This window comes from Lissotriton helveticus, chromosome 5_1, assembly GCF_964261635.1.
Source record: "Lissotriton helveticus chromosome 5_1, aLisHel1.1, whole genome shotgun sequence".
Taxonomy (NCBI): Eukaryota; Metazoa; Chordata; class Amphibia; order Caudata; family Salamandridae; genus Lissotriton; species Lissotriton helveticus.
In genome coordinates, this window is record NC_136065.1 from 2,002,017,469 (window position 1) to 2,002,042,406 (window position 24,938).

At 44.8% G+C, this 24,938-nt stretch overlaps 1 protein-coding gene across 1 annotated transcript in view; it reads left to right on the forward strand.

Moving 5' to 3' along the window:
- The window catches only part of LOC144756162 (E3 ubiquitin-protein ligase TRIM39-like), a 274,405-nt gene that overhangs the window by 40,494 nt on the left and 208,973 nt on the right, over positions 1-24,938 (forward strand). The window lies entirely within an intron of this gene.

Below are 24,938 nucleotides of genomic sequence, written 5' to 3' on the forward strand. Positions count from 1 at the left end.
ACTATAGTGGCCGCACCATGTATAATTGCTAGTAGTGATCACCATCTTACAAAAATATCATCTCGATTAATACAAAAGCATGTAAATATGTAGGTATATATTTACTATCCTTAACTCCATGTCAACTTAAGCCAATATGAAAATCCCTGGAGGAAAATCTTACGTACTTTCACACCATCCTTTCAATCATTCTACTCCGTGACTTCACCATACATCTAATTTACCTCCCTGCACCCAAAGTGCAGAAACAGATCCCAAATATACTCTCAAACTGAAATGTAATGCCTACACTACTTTATTAATATGAATTCCCTTCTGTTCGAATTAATTTCTTGGAAATATTCCAAAAATATACATACAATCAATACATTAAAACATTTTTCACAATTTGTACATTCCACTGTATTTAGTCAAAAAATGCAAGACAATAATAACAAATCATAAAAAACAAAATGAAACCCCAGTTAAAAAAAGTCATGAATGTCCTTGGATTTTCCTGTTGTCTACTGAACCCTGTTCCCTGGAACATTTTGAGTCATCTCTCTCTCTCTTTTACTTAACTCCATGTCTACTAAAAACCTGCAAAATAAGTAGTGGTGGAGACAAGAATGTAAATAAAGTTAAGCTCCACTATAAATAATTACCATCCGTGAAGTGGCTATACCCTCTGAATTACTTACTGTGCTTGTCTGCACTACAAGGAGCTACTTCCAGGGTGAGCTACCAGTAGCTCCGAGCTATGCACTAGAGACCCTTGTTTTAAGGAATCTTAATGGGGTGTCTCGTGTAGTATCCAGTTCCCTCCCGGTATCTGGTGTATTTTCCTGCATGTGTAACTTGACTGGGGTCACAGGGGTAGTCTGTATTCCTCAAGCTTCCACCACAACCTCCCCTCATTACTGTTCTTGACCACAAGGCCATCCAAGGTTTAACTTTGATGTCCAGCAGAGCTGAAATTTCAAAAGATGGTTCAATCCCCCTGTGGTGTAAATCCACCCATTGGTGCTAGGTAGGGTGGATGACCAATCGTAAAACCCAGACTCATTAGTTACCTTTTTTCTTTTTCAGAATTTAAGCAATTGCGGCATATCTCCAGGTCACCAGTTATTTCGGTGGAAATCATTTCTAATGATCTTGTGTACTATTATTAGGAATTGCTCATATTACTTATGTATACAATCACTTACAAGAATTGGATTTTTTCAGTAATCTTATTTAAACGATTGATCATTCTATATCAACCGTGCCAAATTATCTCTGTTAAAATGGTTGAAGTTGTCAGGCTTTGTCAGTCATATACATGCTTACCACCACAGGATTAGAAGACGTGTAGAACCTTACTGAGCATAAGTTGCGTATGTAATGAACTGTCATCATGTGTCGGTCAACCTATTCAGTAGTAGATACAATCCTGCTCGGACTGCCATGTATATAACTTCCTTAACAAGGTAGCAGACATATATTTCAGTCTTTTTTTGCTGCTGTGTTCCTGTCAAGGAAAGAGCTACATTGGAATTTGAGGCAAAATACAAGATTTCAGAATCCTGTGTTCACAGCGGAGGAATTTAAGCTTGTTTTTAACTGCCCATGCAAGAAGCCAGCAATGTGAACATCTGTGATGATTTATCCTTTTTTAAATCTTTTTTCATAATAATGTAAAATAAAATCCTTTAGTGGTATGTAATGATTGTTTGCTGGCATTCCGTTATCCTAGTGGCTGATATTTTGGGGTGATGCAAGTGGAAATTGTTTAATAATGTACCACGGTTTTGAATATCCAGTCCATTAGGGGCTCAAGATCCGATTTAGCAGAGAAGATGGCAAGTGCTTACACTACTGTGTGTGGGAAGGATTTCAAAGTTCATAAATTATGAGACATTTGCATTAATATAGTGCTCTGATGTGAAGACGTCCAAATCCAGGAATCAACGGAAAAACACAGGTTTTATTGTAAAAGAAAGTTGTCTCCAACAAAAATCTTCTGGTCTGTCAAACGCTTCAACTGACTCACCAAAATACTAATCTGCACTCCCAGAGATCAGGAGTTCCATGGAACCCAGTTTTATGGTAAAATATAGGGGGGTTCCACAGTGGAAGATACCAACTTTACGAACACTTGAAGCTGAGGAATAAAAGTATAACAATATATATTCAAGTTTAATTACAACATACTCCCTACCCACTGACCAGCCGTTGGCATAGTATTACTGAAAAAACACATATATAACTATTATTCTTTCAGGGTTTGGCCACAAGGCACTGGATTAGAAAAGTACTAGCCAAACAAATCCAGTACTATTTTCACATCATGCAAAATGCTGATGACGAGTAACTCCGGAGTATTGTGGTTCCTTCTCTTCTGCCTCATATCAAAGGAGGCACCATACGCTTTAATGGCTTTGAATCCATCCTTGACTGTACTACCAGGAGAAGCTCAATTGTGTGCGCGGCATTGGCAGGATCCAGCTCCTCGAGCCTCCCTTGACTCGTTGAGGCTTTTCCCAGGGCCTGGTCATTTCTTCTACATTGTTCTTTAGAACAATTAATCATGTTTTTGTGTTCAAAGTATTTTATTAGTTTGAGAGAAGCAGCTATACACTCAGCTGGAAGAGCAATACAGGCAACATCAATAAATATGGGATGCAATGACATAGTAATTTATGCCATATATCAGTTGATATACAGTGAATAACAACAACAATACAAGCATAAAAAGACAACAGTATGGTCATGTCTGTGATCTAGCTAATAAGGTATACAATCATAAAATACAGGGATGAGGTGTAGCCTAGATTAACTGATTTCATCAGATAGAAATAATATTCATGGAGAAAAGTGTGGCCTTGTATCGCCTGTATAACAAAAGTTACCAAACAAAAGGAATAGGGGAGGGTAAAGAAGGTGGGGGGGGAGTTAAATAGTGGGATGTCTGCTTCATAAGTATAGTATAGAGTCTAAGAAAAAGGACAGTGGAGAGAGCCCCTGAATCCAGAGAGCAACGTTTATTATCCTTGTCCAAGGAACACCATATTGTTTGAAATTAGTGGTGTGTAAAGTCTATCTGTATGCAACGAATGGGTACTCCGAAGGTTAGACACCCAGGCCCACCAGGTGTGAAAAGAAAGATGTTGGAAAGATTTTCACTCTGTAAGTATGACTTTAATGGCAATGGCTAAGTTTAAATCTAGAAGTGACATATCAGTATTGTCTAAGGACAGAGGGACAGAGCAGATGTGGGGGCCCAATGACCTATCGTTCCCATGGAGAAGGAGAGGGTTATGAGAACGTTAAAAATAGCTGATAAGAGACTGCGAAAGAAACCCAATATGAGGCTAACAACTTACACCCAAAAAGTAGTAGCCATAACTATTGCTAAAGTTATAAGTAGAGTGAAAAGGTCTCCAGTGAAATACCCAAGAAGAAGACCTCGCTGGTATTGTGCAGAAGAGCAAGGAGTAGTGCCAGAGTATTCCTGAAAGGAGAAGAACTGATCAAGAGCTGGATAATGGTACCTTCCTAGGGACTCTCCTGTTTGGAAATCTTTTTTTAAATAGGTCTAGTTTGTGGTTGAGACAGACACTATAGGAAAGAGAGGGAGAGTTAATAAGCAGATGTGATTGGATAATACTTGACTCCATGTCTTCAATAACCTCAAGACTGTCTTTCCCTAAAGCTAAGTAATTCTGCATTATATTAAAATACTGGGGGAGCCGCATCGCAGTCTTGGGCTGGTGGACGATAAGGAGCAGAAGACTAGCCTACAACTCCCGGGGGGCACCCTGGTAACGCCGCACCTGGTCCTCATCAAGCGCATTCATAGCGCCTCGCCGCTCCCACTGCTGCGGGAGCCGCATCGCAGTCTTGGGCTGGTGGACAATAAGGAGCAGAAGACTAGTCTACAACTCCCAGGGGGCACGCTGGTAACGCCCGCACCTGGTCCTCATCAAGCGCTATATAGTGCATCATCATCCTCGCTGCGCAGACGGGCGCCAGGCAAAGCCCGCGCCAAGGGCGGGCCCGTTATAGCCCGTTTGAGACCGGACCGGGCCACCCCTTTTTCTTGGCGCTGCAAACATAGGACGACAACATGCTCAACTGTAAGTACCTGCTGGGTTGTTCAGCTGCATTGTAAAATGTCAGCACGTGACAGTAGAAGCAAGGGAGTGAATCCAAATGGTAACCTAACAGGGACATTGGATAACTTTGTTATCCGGGCAAACTCTGTTATCTATCAGGGTATCATCCTAATGGAGCGCCGGGTCTCAAGATCTTGCCCTGGCCAAAAGATCCTCCATGGGATACTCAGCTAATGCCCGTACCCCAGAGCCATCATCACGATCAAACCTCATCGACGCTCCGGAGACCGTACATAACCCTTCTACCCCTCAGGCCCAAGGATCCATCTCTCTAGTGGATCAGTCTCAAACAACAATGGTCGCAGAGGCGACTATAGTGTCTAACTATAGTTCACCTGAGAGGCCGAATACAAGGCAGACGCGAGGGAGGCGTGAGGGTGTGATACCCAAGAGGAAGCGGGGGCCAAATGTTGCCGCTGGAGGAAGGAAGCCTAAACTTGCCAAACCATCTTGTAACAGCAATATATCTTCAATGGGTCTGGGTAGCGTGAGTCAAACAGAGACAAATGGGCCACCTCTGCCTCCTGATACCGCCTCATGTGTGACTAACCCTGTGGACACAGCTCTGGTACTGGAGGACCTAGACCTGGCCAAACTTGGCTTTTTCTTCAAGTCCTCCTTTAAATCATTCAAAGACAGGCTCTCACAGATTGAGCACCGGTTAGCCAAGATCGAGGACGTAACACTGAAGATTGCGGACAATGTTAAGTTAAACATGCTGCCTCTGGGTAACATACAACAGAATACTGCACAGGGGGGGGGGGGGCTGCACCGTATATTGTCATTCCCTCTTTAGTTTCATCCACCCAAAATGTATCTGAAGACATCCCACCCGTTCCCGTGCAACTATCCGCTAATACTACAAGAGGGGCCGATGCTGATAAGTCTAAAGAACTCTCCAGGGAAACACCTGAAGCAGGATACTCCGGGAACCTGCGAACCAATTTACCACCTGAATAGAGCCCGTATACCATCGTCTTAGCTGGGGTCCCTGAAATATGCAACCCAAATAAAGAATCATTCATGTCACTAAGAAATAAAGCCGCAGATTTGCTGAATAGAAATAGACCACTTCCCCGTAATGTTTCCAGCGAAATCTTGATGGTGCGCAGGGTGCCCTGGGTGGGGAATAGGCCCAAAAATATACACGGTGATTGTGTGCTTGTGAATTTCAGAGATACTTGTACTGTGGGATATATCTGTAACTGGAATCACTACACTCATGATGATACGGGGTCCTCTATCCAACCACTCCCACTGACATATTTTTATTCCGTGCCCAACCGCCCAGAGATGGAATGGGACTGGACGTCAGTAAAGTATCAGGGCAGAGGGAGGGGGGTCGGGGGCCGGCAGGTGCAACCGTACATATCCAATCAAATATCCACACAAAACAGGTATAGCGGACTTGAAATGGTCGATTGACTTTATTATCCTGGTGACAGTGGAGGAATTGTACGCCATGAGGGAGCTAGCGAGGTACGATGCAGTGAACTATCTTGTGTCCCCCTATCGCCCACAAGGGCTCCCATTGTAGTCGATAATGTTGGGTCATTAGGGAGTATGTCGGTAACCCATTTGCCACATCTAGGGGAAAGCAAAGCAATGAGTTCTAATGTTATTTCCTGGAATATTGCCGGGCTGGCCAGAAAGGTTAAAGACCCGAGGTGGGTAGATTTCATAAGATCTTTCCCTGTAATTTCTTTGCAAGAGATATGGCTGGTGGAGAGTGATATATTTATAGAAGGATATAAAAGTTTCTTTGTACCGGCAGAACCGTCACGAAGTGGCAGAGCCAAAGAGGGTTTGGCTCTGTACATTGATTTAGCTTTGCTTTGTGTTGTTAAAATAATATCCACCAACAACACTGATATTCAAGCGGTGACAATTAAAAGAGGGAAAGAAATGGTATGCCTGATTAACTTTTATAACGCTGTAAATGCCAAGGGGGAATGTAGGATTGAAGACTTGGGCAATTTCATCAGGTATCATTGTGAGAGCCTCTCCCATTGGGTCATCATTATGGGGGACTTTAATGTGCACCCTTGTGGGAACCCCATGAACACTACAATTGGTTCATTGGGCTGCCACAGGTTGGGGGGGCTTCACTTTGAACATTCTGGCCGGGGAGACATGTTGAATCAACTCCTGAACGAATTTGATCTAATTTCTGCCATGTCCCTGGTGGACGTTAGTAGTTATCAGCCCGTCTCTACATTTAAAGGTTATTCAGGGGGTTCTTTTATTGACCAGATCCTTCTTTCCAATAGCCTTCATACAATCTTGTTGGGTTTCAAAATCCTGGAGAACGCACATAGTGATCATAACCCCGTATGCATCTCATTGGTTGGCAACCTCCTACAATCACGAAAAAAGACGCCAAATTACGGTGTCCTGAAATGGACGGATGGAAGGCGCCGCCTGAAATGGTCCAAGGTGAACTCGGACCAACTTTACGACAAGATACATAAATCCTGTGCCAATGAGTTATCACTGTGCGTGTCTCCTGTATCTCTTTCCCCGGACATTCTGCGTGCTTTTGATGGCATCGTGTCAAAAGTAGGTGTCATGTTAACTGTACCATCATCGGGCCCTGCACGTAGGGACCCTAAATGGTTTGACCATTCTTGCTCAAAATTAGGCTGTGATTTAAAAGCGGCTTTGAAGTTAAGTCCTAGGAACCCCGCTTTGATCAGGTCATCATGCCTGGCCTATAAAAAGGCCTTGGCCCAACGTAAGGCCGTAGTAAAGGACAACATTTGGCAAGACCTGCTAGACCCCGACACTCTCAGGAACAGTGAAAGATTCTGGGGTATCATTAACAAACCTTTATTTGACATGGTAGATGACAACCTAGTCGGGACCAACATTACTGAAGATGAGTGGGTATTCCACTTTAGTCTCATTTTTAATAGTAACAATCTGCAGTTAGATTTTGATAGAGGCGCACAAAGAGCAAGCTTGCCACTCTTTACTATTAATGAGGTTGAGAAAGGCATTCTGGGGCTGTCGAGCAGGAAAGCACCAGGCCCGGACAGTATGCCCCCGGATTTATTTAAATCAAAGGTATCGCTTTGGGCGCCAGTCCTTACTGCTGTGATTAACCTAGCCCGCTTCTTTAATTGCCCAAATTTCACTTTTGGTTTCACTCTTTAACAGGAAGCACCTGCACCCTTCTTGAGCCATATCTGAATTGGCTTTGTCTAAGATACAGATCACTCTCTGCACCCAATTGGTTAAGGTTATAAAGGATCTACTTGTGTGACCTCAATTCTTGCTTCCTCATTTAGATTCATGATTTTGGTAAGAGCACAAGTGAAATGAAAACCCTATCTACTACGTTTTTGATATCCTTACCAATTTGCTGAAAAAAGCAGCATATTTGGATCAATTGTGGGAGTAGCTGTTATGTTATTAGGTAACCAGTGCATTAGACATTCACATTCAGTGGAGTCTGTTACGAGGGATCATGTCCAAAGATTGTCTCAATTTAGGTGGCGCATATTGTGATACATGCTCATGTGGAGACCATTCTCTTCAATTTGGTTGAGGTATTACAGTGGGGTAAAACAAAGGTTGACCTGAGATATCCAGGAGTGAATTAGAATCAGCGGAAGAAGTAGACTCCCAATTAATAAAGAGAGGGTTTTTTGCCTCTTCTCTGGAGGCCCAGACTATATAATTATTTCTGGATCATCTTTATCCATATCATTATCTATATCACCCACATTGTTATCCATATCATGCCATTGTACACCATGAATAGGTAATTTAATTTTGTTAGACCGATTACCAATCTTGGAGAGAGGTTCTGAGTTTGGAGAGTCTTTGAGTTTATTCATTTATTCTAAATAATGTTTTTAATCCATTATCGAATTAATAGATTTTGAGTAGGAATCTTGTGACAAAATGTTTTTCTCAGAAGCGTCAATTGCCTTAAAATATTTGGAAGAAAACCAGAGACGGCTTGCTGTACAGACTCTTTTGATAAATTAATTTATATTGTTTGAGGATTTGAGCCTCCTCCTCTTCTTAAAGATATTACTCCATAATAAATAAAAGCACCTGTAGTTAGAATTGAGGGCAGAGGCAATAACCTTGTCAAATATGTCAAATGTATTGTGTTTTGATATTTATGGTTGTGATATACTCTGTTGCTCTGCTTTGTTCATTTTACCCATGCTTGCTTATGTCTTGGATGTTTTAAGAGGGGTACTATTCTCAGTATGTGGTGAGGTTCCAGAGTGTTTGTCTTGGAATGTCAGTTGCAGCGGATCCCGTGGTCTATGTTGATGTCTGTGCTCATGGGTCCTTTTATTGAAGATTAAACCTTCCCACTTTTTAGGTCTCGCCTGTCGATGCGCATGCGCATCGAGCTTGCGAGCCTATTGCGGCTTAAACAACCTTTAACTAAGAAGCAAGGAATCGTGGCGATTCCTTGCAGTGCCCGTAACTTTTAAGCTCAATGCGCATGTGCATTGAGCTTAAAAGCGCGTGCACATCAGTTCCCTCAGCCACAATCGCCGTCTGTTCCCTCACCCGCATTCCTCCGACACCTTTTGAAGTGAAGCTTATCTTCACTTCAAAGGCCCCGGCTTCTTCACACCCACATGCCGCTCTCCCCGCTCCGCCCCCTCCCCTGCCCGCCGTGTGCATTTCTCCTACACCCCCTCCCCACAGCAATGCCCTCCGTCTGTTTTACAATTTGAAGAGGTAATCGGAGTGCCTCCTCACATTTCACTTCACTGCCTCCCAACCTCCCTTCCAAACTCTCCAAGTTTCTGCCTCTTTCACTCTCTCTTCCAACTCTCTCCCCCCTCTCCATTTACTTACACAAATCTCGCAGATACCCCAAGCAGCAGTGCCCGCACTACCAATCCTTCTGTTATGCCACATCTCTCAGCTTACAGATTCCTTCGCTCTTTCTTTTACTCTCCACGTTTCTGCCTCTTTCACTCTCTCTTCCAACTCTCTCCCCCCTCTCCATTTACTTACACAAATCTCAGATACCCCAAGCAGCAGTGCCCGCACTACCAATCCTTCTGTTATGCCACATCTCTCAGCTTACAGATTCCTTCGCTCTTTCTTTTACTCTCCACGTTTCTGCCTCTTTCACTCTCTCTTCCAACTCTCTCCCCCTCTCCATTTACTTACACAAATCTCGCAGATACCCCAAGCAGCAGTGCCCGCACTACCAATCCTTCTATTATGCCACATCTCTCAGCTTACATATTCCTTCGCTCTTTCTTTTACTCTCCACGTTTCTGCCTCTTTCACTCTCTCTTCCAACTCTCTCCCCCCTCTCCATTTACTTACACAAATCTCGCAGAAACCCTAAGCAGCAGTGCCCGCACTACCAATCCTTCTGTTATGCCACATCTCTCAGCTTACATATTCCTTCGCTCTTTCTTTTACTCTCCACGTTTCTGCCTCTTTCACTCTCTCTTCCAACTCTCTCCCCCCTCTCCATTTACTTACACAAATCTCGCAGATACCCCAAGCAGCAGTGCCCGCACTACCAATCCTTCTGTTATGCCACATCTCTCAGCTTACATATTCCTTCGCTCTTTCTTTTACTCTCCACGTTTCTGCCTCTTTCACTCTCTTCCAACTCTCTCCCCCCTCTCCATTTACTTACACAAATCTCGCAGATACCCCAAGCAGCAGTGCCCGCACTACCAATCCTTCTGTTATGCCACATCTCTCAGCTTACAGATTCGCACTTTCTTTTCCTCTCAACGATTCTGCCTCTTTCACTCTCTCTTACAACTCTCTCCCCCCTCTCCATTTACTTACACAAATCTCGCAGATACCCCAAGCAGCAGTGCCCGCACTACCAATCCTTCTGTTATGCCACATCTCTCAGTTTACAGATTCCTTCGCACTTTCATTTACTCTCCACGTTTCTGCCTCTTTCACTCTCTCTTCCAACTCTCTCCCCCCTCTCCATTTACTTACACAAATCTCGCAGATACCCCAAGCAGCAGTGCCCGCACTACCAATCCTTCTGTTATGCCACATCTCTCAGCTTACAGATTCCTTCGCTCTCTTTTACTCTCCACGTTTCTGCCTTTCACTCTCTCTTCCAACTCTCTCCCCCCTCTCCATTTACTTACACAAATCTCGCAGATACCCCAAGCAGCAGTGCCCGCACTACCAATCCTTCTGTTATGCCACATCTCTCAGCTTACATATTCCTTCGCTCTTTCTTTTACTCTCCACGTTTCTGCCTCTTTCACTCTCTCTTCCAACTCTCTCCCCCTCTCCATTTACTTACACAAATCTCGCAGATACCACAAGCAGCAGTGCCCGCACTACCAAGCCTTCTGTTATGCCACATCTCTCAGCTTACATATTCCTTCGCTCTTTCTTTTACTCTCCACGTTTCTGTGTCTTTCACTCTCTCTTCCAACTCTCTCCCCCCTCTCCATTTACTTACACAAATCTCGCAGATACCCCAAGCAGCAGTGCCCGCGCTACCAATCCTTCTGTTATGCCACATCTCTCAGCTTACAGATTCCTTCGCTCTTTGTTTTACTCTCCACGTTTCTGCCTCTTTCACTCTCTTCCAACTCTCTCCCCCCTCTCCATTTACTTACACAAATCTCGCAGATACCCCAAGCAGCAGTGCCCGCACTACCAATCCTTCTGTTATGCCACATCTCTCAGCTTACAGATTCCTTCGCTCTTTCTTTTACTCTCCACGTTTCTGCCTCTTTCACTCTCTTCCAACTCTCTCCCCCCTCTCCATTTACTTACACAAATCTCGCAGATACCCCAAGCAGCAGTGCCCGCACTACCAATCCTTCTGTTATGCCACATCTCTCAGCTTACATACTCCTTCGCTCTTTCTTTTACTCTCCACGTTTCTGCCTCTTTCACTCTCTTCCAACTCTCCCCCTCTCCATTTACTTACACAAATCTCGCAGATACCCCAAGCAGCAGTGCCCGCACTACCAATCCTTCTGTTATGCCACATCTCTCAGCTTACAGATTCCTTCGCTCTTTCTTTTACTCTCCACGTTTCTGCCTCTTTCACTCTCTCTTCCAACTCTCTCCCCCCTCTCCATTTACTTACACAAATCTCGCAGATACCCCAAGCAGCAGTGCCCGCACTACCAATCCTTCTGTTATGCCACATCTCCCAGCTTACAGATTCGCACTTTCTTTTCCTCTCAACGTTTCTGCCTCTTTCACTCACTTACAACTCTCTCCCCCCTCTCCATTTACTTACACAAATCTCGCAGATACCCCAAGCAGCAGTGCCCGCACTACCAATCCTTCTGTTATGCCACATCTCTCAGCTTACATATTCCTTCGCTCTTTCTTTTACTCTCAACGTTTCTGCCTCTTTCACTCTCTATTCCAACTCTCTCCCCCCTCTCCATTTACTTACACAAATCTCGCAGATACCCCAAGCAGCAGTGCCCGCACTACCAATCCTTCTGTTATGCCACATCTCTCAGCTTACAGATTCCTTCGCTCTTTCTTTTACTCTCCACGTTTCTGCCTCTTTCACTCTCTCTTCCAACTCTCTCCCCCTCTCCATTTACTTACACAAATCTCGCAGATACCCCAAGCAGCAGTGCCCGCACTACCAATCCTTCTGTTATGCCACATCTCCCAGCTTACAGATTCGCACTTTCTTTTCCTCTCAACGTTTCTGCCTCTTTCACTCTCTCTTACAACTCTCTCCCCCCTCTCCATTTACTTACACAAATCTCGCAGATACCCCAAGCAGCAGTGCCCGCACTACCAATCCTTCTGTTATGCCACATCTCTCAGCTTACAGATTCCTTCGCTCTTTCTTTTACTCTCCACGTTTCTGCCTCTTTCACTCTCTCTTCCAACTCTCTCCCCCCTCTCCATTTACTTACCCAAATCTCGCAGATACCCCAAGCAGCAGTGCCCGCACTACCAATCCTTCTGTTATGCCACATCTCCCAGCTTACAGATTCGCACTTTCTTTTCCTCTCAACGTTTCTGCCTCTTTCACTCTCTCTTACAACTCTCTCCCCCTCTCCATTTACTTACACAAATCTCGCAGATACCCCAAGCAGCAGTGCCCGCACTACCAATCCTTCTGTTATGCTACATCTCTCAGCTTACAGATTCCTTCGCTCTTTCTTTTCCTCTCAACGTTTCTGCCTCTTTCACTCTCTCTTCCAACTCTCTCCCCCTCTCCATTTACTTACACAAATCTCGCAGATACCCCAAGCAGCAGTGCCCGCACTACCAATCCTTCTGTTATGCCACATCTCTCAGCTTACAGATTCCTTCGCTCTTTCTTTTAATCTCCACGTTTCTGCCTCTTTCACTCTCTTCCAACTCTCTCCCCCCTCTCCATTTACTTACACAAATCTCGCAGATACCCCAAGCAGCAGTGCCCGCACTACCAATCCTTCTGTTATGCCACATCTCTCAGCTTACAGATTTGCACTTTCTTTTCCTCTCAACGATTCTGCCTCTTTCACTCTCTTACAACTCTCTCCCCCCTCTCCATTTACTTACACAAATCTCGCAGATACCCCAAGCAGCAGTGCCCGCACTACCAATCCTTCACACACGCCACTCACACACGCAACGCCACTCACACACGCAACGCCACTCACACACGCAACGGCACTCACACACGCAACGCCACTCACACACGCAACGCCACTCACACACGCAACGCCACTCACACACGCAACGCCACTCACACACGCAACGCCACTCACACACGCAACGCCACTCACACACGCAACGCCACTCACACACGCAACGCCACTCATCCACGCAACGCCACTCATCCACGCAACGCCACTCATCCACGCAACGCCACTCTTCCATTTGCAAAAAGAAAAATGTCTAACTATTCTATTGCGAGACCTATTGCATTTCCAATGCTTGTTGTGAGTAGGAGTTTTGTCTGGAGTTTATTTTGCTTGACTCACTAAACGGAGAAACCTGATACATATTTAGTTACTAGGTGTGGGGTGATTTTTAAATGCGGGTACTCGTGGAGGAGTGGGAATCTTTGAGGGCCCACCTAGATATAGCAAAATTGAAAAGGTTATATTCAAGAGGAAAATGTGTGTATTTCAGAACTCATAAGATGATGCTTGGAGAAAATAGTTGAATTTGCAAAATATATTTTAAGGTGGTATTTGAGTGATTATTGTTACTAATTTTATTAACTTGGTGCTCCAAGCATTACAGGTGTGCATTACCTAAATCAAGGCATTCCAAATTGACACAACCTTTTTTTACATTGCTGCTAAAAACACTGTTTGATGCACTGCGGTGATCGCTGCTAGTAATCTTGCATAGAATGGCAACTAATGTAATCTTGTCTGCTGGTGGGGGGGTCAGTATTACAACACTAATAATACTAGTTACTCAAAACTTTCATTGAATATAAGTAGCTCTTGTCAGAGGATAGGTTGGAGACCCCTGCTCTAAATAAATATCAAACAAGAGGGGTGACAGGTGACAACCCTGCTGTGTACCTCTTGATATACTGAAACTAGGAGTCAATTTGCCATTAAGGAGAATCTTAGCTGATGCGCCCACATACAACATCTGGAGGACATATATAACATCTAGACCAAATCCCATAACTCTCAGGTCCTCCCACAGGTACAGCTAACACACCTGATCAAAAGCTTTAGCCATGTCTATGGCAATCACGGCCGAGGGAACCAAGCATGTTGTGGCAAGATCTATCGTGCCAATGAGTTGTTGTGCCAACTCCTGTATCTGTCTCTTGGGGATAAAGCCGTTCTGGTCTAAGTGAACCAGCAGTGGGGCAAGGTTTGCCAATCTCCTCACTGAGCTGCTCACAAAAAGTTTATAATCGGCATTCAGCAAGGAGACTGATCGATAGGAGTCGTCCCTACTTGGATCTTTAGAAGCTTTTAAAATAAGAACTATTGTGGCCTCCTTCCATGTTCTGGGGATACATCCACCCTGCCTATTAATTGAATTAAACAAATTCTCCAGAACTGAAACCAGTTCTACTGTTAAAAGTTTATAAACTTCATTCGGCAGGACATCCGGGTCTTTGGCCTTGACATTCCTGCTCTGAGATGGACATAATCAAATCTCTTCCTTGGGATAGGGGCATCAAGCCCCTCCCTTCTCTCAGTTTTTAATCTTGCAATTGCACTTTGCTCAGCCAAACTTTAAGTAGATCTTGATTAGGGCGAACCTCCTCCGCATATAGTTCGGGGAATAAGGGTTTATGACAGGATTGCATTTTTTCCATCTTATCCAAGACACCCCCCTCCCCGGGATTTACTACCTACTGTCTGATAACATTCCTTGATCTATCTATTCTAGCTTTCCACTCTAGTGGTACCCCTGCTTTCTCCCCATATTCAAAGTTCTTCATACAACCAGCTTGCCACTGCTCCCTACATTTTTGATCCAATTTAATCCTCAAGTTTTGCCTTGCCTCTTTTAAGAGTCTCTGTATCTGCTCCTTTTCAGCATTTTGCAGAGAGTCCTGTCACAGGAGATCAGCCTCTAAAGATCCCACTCTGTCCTCAAGTCTCTTAAAACTTAATCTCTCCGTTTTTGTTTTGAAGTATGCCAAATTTTACACAACCCCTTTAATATGTGCCTTAAAGGCATCCCAAACTACATCTAGAGAGGTAGACTCAATATTGTCAATAAAATAGGCCGTACTTGCTCGCTTTACCTTCTCGCAAATCTCCAAATCAGGGAGAATGGCCTTTTTTAGCGTCTATCTTGGTTTAGGCAAACTGCCATATCCCTCTAGTGACACTGTAACCACTGCATAGTCCGAAATATGGCCAAGTAAGATGCATATTGTTGTTGCAGCGTCTGCAATGACGGTGTCCGCAAAGAAACAATCTAACTGGTAGAAATAACCATAATTTTTACTGTCGAATGTGAAGCCTTGTGTGGCTTGCACCCTGTACTTCCACACATCCAGTAGTGCCAAATCATGCAGCATATTTTTAAGGGCCTGCCGTACACATGGGGAATGGCCATGACTCTTTGTTTTAGTCCTATCTTGTCCTGGGTCGAGTAGGACATTAAAATCCCCAGTGATTACTATTGGGGATGTAACCTCCATTAAATTCCACTCCAGATTGGATAAGTGGCACAGCTTACCAATATTATGCCTGTTGAAAACAGCACATACTAACTCTGCCCTTCCACAGCCCAGGGTTACATCTCCCAGAATTATCGTTTTTTTCGGATTTTATGACCCATTCAGCCCCCGCCTGTCTACAATTGCTACACCCTTGCAGTGTTCAGTCTGCTCTGACACTAAAAATGTTTTTTTTTTTTTAAATTTAGTTTAGAGAGTCGGGCCTGACCCGCACTAGCAGCAAGATGAGTTTCCTGTTACAAGCTAACATGTACTTGGCTTTCTTCCAAATATCTCATTACTAACTCTTGCCTATGCTTGGCCCTCATACCATTAACATTCCAGGATAGTAATGTTAGCTCATTAACCCCATTCATCTAAGTAGTTTGAAATTGATACTATGTAGAGCTGCCACTGCTCTATATCACGCGTAATGGTGATATTGAGAACTTATTTTTAAAGATTCTTTTCCCATTGCCCCCCACCTCATGCTCATCCTGACTCCCACTCCAGGGAACCCTCCCTAGATTTTTCGGCATAATGCCTTATGGTCTTCTCTCAACGGGAAACTGACATAATGAAATAAGAACTATATTGGGCCTAACCTCTCCCCTTCAACCCCGCCTTTTGTCAATCAAATCAAGAGCCTGCTTCTTCCCAAATTATGTAAATCAAAGATTTCACTTCCTCCACTGATCAATGATTGTACATGTCATTATCTGGAGCGAAGCAGGGAATTTCAGTTGTGCTTTGGCTCTGTGTTTATTCAGCTCCTCCATCCTCTTCCCCAGCTCCCACTGTTTCTGAGCCGTAGTGGCAAACATCTGATCTTGTAGAGATTAAATAAGCACCAGCATAGTAAGAGCCTTCCCTTAATGCCATCGTAAAAATTGCCTCCTTAGCTGTATATAAAAAGAAATTAATTAAAATCTGCCTCCTGGGATTCATCTTGAAAGGGTCCCGATGTACATGTTGGATCTCAGAGGCAAGGTTGATGTCTGACCTATTTTTCAGAACAGTATGCTGCAGCAGTGAGATGATAAAGGCCTTGATATCTGAACCTTCCATAGACTCAGGAACATTGAGAAGTCTGAGATTATTCCTACTTGAATGATTTTCAAGCCTTTCTAGATCATCTTTCAGCTCCTTATTTTGTTTAGTCAAATGACTTGCACCTGCAGTATTCTAATCAATGTCCTGCTCCATGCAAGAGACCTCCTGCTCCAGGGCTTCAGTTCAAACAAAGACTTCTTCAATCTTCTGGGCCAAGGCTGCACAGGAGGCCTTGATATCCGCCTCATTCTGCTCATATAACTTAAATCTACTCCTCATCTCCTCTTTTTTTAGACCCAAGAGAATAATGGCCAAGGACTCCTCTGGGGCCTCCCTTAGGGTACTTCCTGTATCTAGCTCCTGCTGGGGGGGGGGGGGGGGGGCTTCCCTAATTGCACTCATCCTGAGTCACTAGAATTTCAAACCTATTTGACGTTGGATCAATCACCTGAGAAAAGCTATTTAATTTAGACCACCAGGTAAGCAATTTTGGACCTCTGAGAGGGTTGGGGTGGAGGGGCATGGCATATCATATAGGCCCGAGACTGTACTGGCATTCTGCTTCATGCTAATATGGTGCCGATTTGTTCCCCCCTTTGCGTTACTCTCTAGAACTAAAACCAGGGATACAAGGACCTTTTATTATGACTTTTAGAGATGGGGTATTTTCACTTTAGATTGGGGCACTCTCCTATCCCTCCCCCTACTTCGTGGACTCTTCCCCTCAGCAGCCTGCCAAACCCTTTTCAGTTTACCAACTGAACTCATCTCACTCTGTCTCACCAGCCTGCGTATTCTGGTTTTTGGTAGACACCATATTCTCAGGAATTAACATCCCAAGTGGAGGTACCGGTGCTGACCCTGATTCTGGCGTGATTATAGTTCCTCTGGTATGTAGGGTATATCTGCAAATTTTCCCCACATAGTTGGCACTCCTATTCTGAAGACTTTTACCCCTCTCCATAGACAGAGGAGCCTGCCACCCTCCTACTGCCCACATCTCTCCATACTCTGTATGGTGTACAGCTTGCACCATCCTACCTCGTAGGGGGAAGCCCCCACCGCAATTTCTTGAAAGGAGTCGTTTTCAGCCCAGCATCACTTGTAATTTCAGCAACTTTCCAGCATGTGCTGGCTCTGCGTCCGCTGCCCTGGAGTGACACAGCGACCTCGCGGCAGCGACGCAGCTCCTTCACAGCGTTCTCCAAGTGTGGGGCCCGCAATGGGGAAAAGCTGCTGTCCGCCGCTATCAACATCCACTGCAGCGATACGATCTTGCTGGCCCCCATCTGCTGGGGGCGAGCGACAAAAGACGTGTAGGGGAATCAGCAAGGCTAGGTAGGTTGATGGGGAGAAAGGTGGAGACCTCGTATAACGTAGAGTCAGCACTTCCCTGTTAGAGGACCCCAGCCAATTAGCTGGCGGCCGCCATGTTTCCCCGACCCCTCCTCTGTATTACTTCTATCTCTGTGTACCCGCGTGTTTGCAGGAGTGTGTAGGAAAATTTGATAATGTTTTTGTGACATTGGATACTATGAAAGATTTTAGCATAAGTAAGAAAATTAAGGGACCATTATGTCAAGCAACTGTTGATGGAAGTTCACTGTTATTCATGGCAGAGGCTGGTGTGTCTGCTACCATTTTTTCTGAAACTACATATTACAAGTTTTGGTGTAAGTCATGCCTTTAATCTACTGATGTTAACCCCAAAGAGTTTGGAGATTAGGATATTGATATGCTGGGGTATTTTGAAGCGACTTTGGAATTTTTGGGCACAACAGTTTGGATGAAAATGTACTTGGCTGTGCAAGGTTGTTACATTGTGGGATGGAAAGATTTAGCAAGGTTAACTATCATTTCAAGACCTTGTCATGAGAATGCCATTGTATTGGGAGACATTCCCATTTTGGCCGTGAGTACTGATGAAGATGTTTGTGCAGACTGAGATGGCTAAGTATCCTGGTGAATTTCCAAACAAAATTAGTACAGTCGAAGGCTTTGAGCACAAGATTAAGTTCAAAGTGAAAGCTGTGCTAATTACACATAAGATTAGACCAGTACTGTTAAGTGTGAAAAAGGATTTAGAAATTCTTTTAGTTAAAAAATGTGCTGAAGGACTGATCAAACCTACTGACTGATGGGTATCCCCTGTAGTCTTGACATGTAAGTGGACAGGAGAATTACGCAAATGTGTGGAGATGAGAACTGTACATCTGAACATCTTGGTGGAATGTCACCCTCTGCCAAGTATTCAGGTGATGTTAGGTAATGTTGGTGATGCTAAGTATTTTTCCACTATATACCTGCATTCAGTCTACCATGAGAATCCCTTTAGCACAAAGGCACAAGAACTCATTAAGTCTGTGACACGGCATAGTGGAGGAGCTCATGGTAATGCTTGAAAAGGTGTTGGGTAACTTGGAGGAAAGAAGGATGACAGTCAAACCTAAAAAATTTAAATTACTGGTTTAACAGGTTGATTATTTGGAACATACCATTTCAAAAGAAGGTATTAAAGCAAAGTTTTGCAATCTAGAAGCAATACAGAAAGCAACGACACACAATGGAATTAGCACCCATCATTTGAAGAATAACATCACAATTCTTTAAACCATGACAAGTCCATGAAGAGTAATAGAAGAGGCTGGCCCAGACTTCATGTATAGTCAAAAATTAAAGTTCTTTATTAATATATTCAGACGTTTTAAAATCCAATGTTCAAAGACAAGTTCTTTTAGCCAACGTGTTTCGTCTCAGTTGAGACTTCTTCAGGGCTCCAAGATCAATTTTAAGTGGTTCAGTTGTATACCACTCAAACACAAGAACACACTATAGACGCTATAGAAGGCCACATAAATGGAGGCAAAGCTGGAAGACCAAGAAGGCAGAGCGAAGAAAAACAACTTTAGGGTGGTGGGGGTCCCGTAGCGGGTGGAAGGGAGGTTGGTAGATCTCTTCCTGGAAGACCTCATCATGAAAGTTCTGAAGCCCAAGAGACTCCAACTTTTCTCGATTGAAAGAGCACACAAGGTGCAAATACCACCACCGAGACCGGGGGCTTCCCCAAGGACAATCATAGCAAACGTTTTTAACTACGGAGATCGCAACGTAATACTTCAAGCTGCCAAAACCATGGGAGATATTACATTTGACATCACAAGATTTGCTTTTTCCCAGACTTTACTTTACAGGTGCAACGACAGCGGAGGAGTTTTGAAGCAGTAAAGAGGGAACTAAGAGATCGTGAACTGAAATACATGATGCTGTTTCCAGCAAAGCTAAGAGTAATTGCAGAACGTAAAACCTGGCACTTTGCAGCTCTGTAGGAAGCCTGCGAATGGCTGGAGGGCTGGCGGACGCTACCCGAGCAAAAGGTACAGACAAGACATTTGGTCAGGGATGACCGAGACAAAGAAACCCTACATCGAGTCCAGAGTGAAACTCCAGCGGAAGGAACGAAGAATTGGTGCCCTGAACAAGTGTGAGAGAAGACAAGTGAGGAATAGCAGTCCAAAGTAAGGCACAATGGGCCATATCATGGAGACTGTCACCAGCCTAGTGCAAATATGACAATTGCCTGAAATCAGGTGGAGACATAGTAATGCTATGCGACACCGCAAATCAATAGAAAGTGTACTGTTTGCAAGGGGGCGGGGGGATAAACACATGAGGGTGCAGTGAACGGGTTTGTCCAGAGGGTTTTCCTCCTTGTGGTAGTTCCAAGTGGTGCCGCCGAGCCTCCCCCAGGTTATAACTGTTTAATGTATAATCGAGGGTGACAGGCACTCTGCGGGTTGGAAAGTTGGGGGTAGCACAACCATAGAAGCAGGGTAGCAGGATGCGAGTGGTAAGGGGAGTTGAGGACTATGGGTTAGTTTCATTCACAATTGTGTTGAATAAGTTTAAAGCTCGGAGGAATACCAGGCTGTACACAGGAAAGTAGAACAGTGGGAGGAGACATGTACCTGCTTCACTGTACAAGAGATCAGTACGGGGACTCTACCAACAATGGCGTATTGTAGGGAGACATCGTTTACCACGCATCCATTTCAACGTGGTACTATTACATTGTGGTTTTCACTATGCAAGTCATTACATCGGCTGTATACTAAGGAATAGTGTAAATTACTGTTTACAACACATTCCCTACTGTATGTAGACTGGAGTTGGAATAGTAATTCACACTATTCCTAAATCCAGCGCCTCTCCAGCACAAGTCGATGTAACGACTTGCGTTGTGAAATCGCGATCTAACAGACCGCGTTGAAATGTCCCTCGTTTAACCGTCATACATCTGTATTGTATGACTTCAATGAACCCTTTGAGGGTGTGGTCATTGAATGTAAATGGCCTGAATGGTAAGGTAAAATGCTCGGTAGTCCTGCAGTATATCAAGCGACACATGCCGGACATTGCCCTGTTGCAGGAAACGCACCTAAGGGGCAATCAATGTAAAGTGCTAAATAGACTTGGATACACTCTAGTGGCACCCACAGGGTACACCACGGGTTCAAGGGGAGTGGGGGTGCACATTAGAAAATTACTCCCATTTATTCGGGGGAGGGTATGGGAGGACACCCTAGGTAGATATGTAGCGATTAGCGGTATAAGGTAAGGGAAAAGGTTAAACCTCTGTTCGGCCTGCGTTCCTCCGGGGCTACAAGCCACCATGCTAGAAAAGCTGGGCCCCTGGCAGCTTTGGCTCCCAGAGGGGCATCTAATTTTAGGAGGAGATATGAATGACATCATAAATATAGAAATGGACGTCACTAGGCAGCTAGGAACGGGCAGAAGAGTAGGCCAGCCTGGGTTTTTTTTTCCAGGCGATGGGATTGGGTGATGTATGGCGACACCAACACACCAGTGAGAAACAATACACACATCTAGCAGACGTGAGTCTGAGCCTTTCAAGACTAGATTATATGATAACAACACTCATGGGATTAGTAGAATTTGTAGGTGCTACACACAAGGCTTGCGGGGTATCCGATCACTCCCCAGTGGAACTGGGTCACATTGGCCTCAACGAAGACTATGCCCTTCCACCATGGTTATTCAAAGATGATGAATTCAGGGAAGACGCTAAGAAAGGTGCAGACCTCTTCTTTGCTGAAAATGTGGATTCCTAAAGTGATATTATGGGAGGCCTTCAAGACAGTGCTCCATGGGAGGATAAAGGCATGGGTAGGGGTCGAAAGGAAGGAGAAAGCTCTTGGGTGTCAAACCGTAGAAGATGAACAAATGGTACTGTAATCCCAGGTAGTACAGGGTGGGCATGACTCGGCAGATGGGCAGATCTGCTAGAATAAAACGCCAAAGCTCAGGCGTTAGCCACACAACACAGATTATATAATACCAGGGATAAGGCAAATAAGCTGCTGGCCTGGTTAGACAAGCGGAGGGTGGAGGGTTGATGGGTGCCTGGCCTGATAGATCAGAAGGGGCAGAATCTTCTCACTGGGAAAAACGTAGCGGAGTGATTTGCAACATATAATGAGCAGGTGTACACCTCCTCTTCTTGAAAACTGAGCAACACTGCAGTGATTTCTTGCACGATATTAAGCTCCTGTGACTGTCAGAGGAAGACAGAGAAATGCTAGAGAAGGATATAACCGTTGAGAAAATAAAAGCAGCCACCCTCTACCTGCAATCTGGTAAAGCAGCAGTCCTCACAGACTCTCTGTTGAGATGTATAAATGTCTACTAAAGGGCACGACGGGCCATTTATTAGCTATGTTACAAAAGGCCAAAACAAAGGGAAGACTCCCTGCAGATCAGAGGATGCCAGTAATAGTGGTCATAACAAAAGAGGGTAAGCCGCCTACAGAGTATGGTTCATACAGACCTATCTCCATGCTCAACTTCAAAGTCAAGGTTTTGGCAAAACTTCTATCCGTATTACTGGGCAGGGTGATCACCTCACTAGGGCACCCAGACCAATCGGGGTTCATGCCTCATAGAGGGACTAGACTCAATTAGCGTAGTTTATTTGGGGTACTACATCTTATGGAGGCGACACCAGACGAACAAATAGCACTCCTATCCCTCGATGCCAGGATGGCATTTGATAGCGTGGAATGGAGCTATCTTTTTGCAGCGCTAAGGAAATTGGGAGTGGGACTTACATACATAGGGTGGGTGAGATAACTCTATCAAAACCCACTGGCCAGGGTACGAGGTAAAGCCACGGTGTCGAGGGTGTTCCCTCTCCAGAAGAGCACAAGTCTTGGTGCCCTCTGTCCCCTCTGTTGTTTGCCCTGGCGCTTCTGGCGGCTTGGACACATCAAGACTCCCTATATGGGGGATTCCGAGTGGGGAGGAATGGGAGAACGTATTTCACTATGCATTGATGATTCCAGTTGTACACGACAAGACCACGCCAGTCAATCGACAGGATACTCAAGATATTCAGAATATATGGGGAATACTCTGGATACCAAATTAACTGGAATAAATCGCTGCTGTTTTCCTTGGTGGGTGGGGCCCCAGATTTAACATCCAGATGTAGAGTCCTGGTGGAGACGAAAGGGTTCAAGTATTTAGGAATTTACGTAACAAGAGGTGGCCAGGAATTTCATCACCGTAATCTAGCTAGATAGATTGCGTGCAGATGCCAAGCATTGGCTGATCCTGCCCCTCACCCTGATGGGGCGAGCAGCATTGTTTAAATGATGACTCTCCCATGTCTCAAGTGTCTACAGAACACGCTATATGAAGTACCCCAGCTGTACTTCCAGAGAGTGGAGGCGGAACTGCATACACTGCTGCAGGGTGGAGGGGCTCCCCGGATAGTGTTGCGTAAATTGCAAAGAGGGGTCTACGATGGGGTAATAGCAATTCCAGATGTCCGTAGCAACCACTGGGCAGCCCGACTAGTGACAGTAAATGGATGGCAGTTTGGAGAACGATCGGAACCGGCCTTTAGAGTGGATTGATTAATCATGGGTAAGGGAGGGCCCAGGTCGCTGTTATATACCAAACGATTGGCGAGCAATACACCGCACCATTTCCCGGACAGTAGTATTGGCTTTGTGGGCAGCAACAAAGTTCCTCTGGTGGGAGAGTAAGCGGACTGGGATGACCCCACTCTGGGTAGGTACTGGGCAAAGATCTGTGAATAAATTGAAGGATTTTACAAAATGGGAGTTGCTGGGAATTGAAACACTTGGGGATGTATGGAGGGGTCAAGCCTTCATCACACTTGCAATCAGAATATGAAATGGGGAAAGGGGAGTGGCTGCGATATCGACAGCTAGGACATGCTATATGCACCCATATCAAAGCAGGGGGGACACTGATAGAAACTGCACCTTTAGAGGACAGGATACTGACCAAGCCTCTGTTGGTAAAGGCCATTTCCCTGATTATATAAAAAAATAATTAACAATGTCCCGGAGGTGCTGAACTCACTGAGGGCAACCTGGGAGGTAGACATTGGTCCGTTTGAAGACAAATAAATGTGGAAGGAAGCACTACAAGGCCCTAGGGACGTGGCTATCTGAGCACGAATTATATTAATTCAGCTGAAAGTCCTCCACCGAGTTTATTACTAAGCATGGGCGTAAAATCCGTTCCGCTCGCGGATTTTGCGTATTTTCAGCAAATTCGCAATCCGCGAACTCTCGCGAACTTGCCGAAAATTCGTAAAATCCGTGCGAAGCGGATTTTTTGCTTGGTCGCACTTGCCAACTAGAATACTATACAATTTCGCGGGAGTAAACACTTGCGAACACGTAGATGCGGCGGGCAGCGACAATCTCGCAATTGCGAGATTGCAAAATTTGCAATTTCGCACAAGAAATCCACCAGCAGGCAGCATAAACCTTGAAAATTATGATTTTTATCAGAATAACTCCTCAGGTTGACATTTGCCTGCACTTTTTCTTTGCAAGGAGTCCATTTTTGGGGGGGTGGTGGGAGGAAGGAAGTGCCCCACAGTCTCCAACTTCCTGTTCCTGTCCAGCAGGCTCCTCCCAGTACTTTCTTCATGTGCTGGTCACTTTGATTTGGATCTTGACCTGGAAGGGTTACTTTTTGTGGATGCTGCTGGATATTTGGATTTTTGCAAAACTGAAAGCACTCAGCAGGTGCAAAAGTTCAATCTTATCATTAGTAACCTTTCCCTGTAGTGCTTCCTGAGGGGCCCCTTCAGAGTTCATTTGCCTACTTGCAACTATTCTATGACCCTGCTCTGACCCTCACAGCAGGCTCAGAGAATAGCTACAAGTATACAACAAAGGTCCTGTGAAAAAAATTGCACTGCAACCGAAAGCAAATTACATTTAAGGAAGCAGGTGCCAGCCAGACTGGAAGTTTAAATTCAGTGACACATTAATCAACCCCAAATTAATTCATGTCAGTTGAAGCAGGGCAGATGTGCTTACTTTTTTTCACCCCCATAATCTACAGTGATAAACCAACCAGAGGGTGGCATGGGTGTACCAGAGGGTGGCAGTGGTGAAACAGAGGGTGCTGTGAACCTGTGATGATGAACCAGACGTAGAAACAACATAGTCGCGGCCGTTGCGAGCCGACAAGTGAGTTCGCAATTGCGAACTGGTACACAACCCTCGCGAACTGGCAGAAACCCTTGCGAACACAAAAAAAATTTAAAAATCCGCTAATTCGCGAGAGTTCGCGGATTT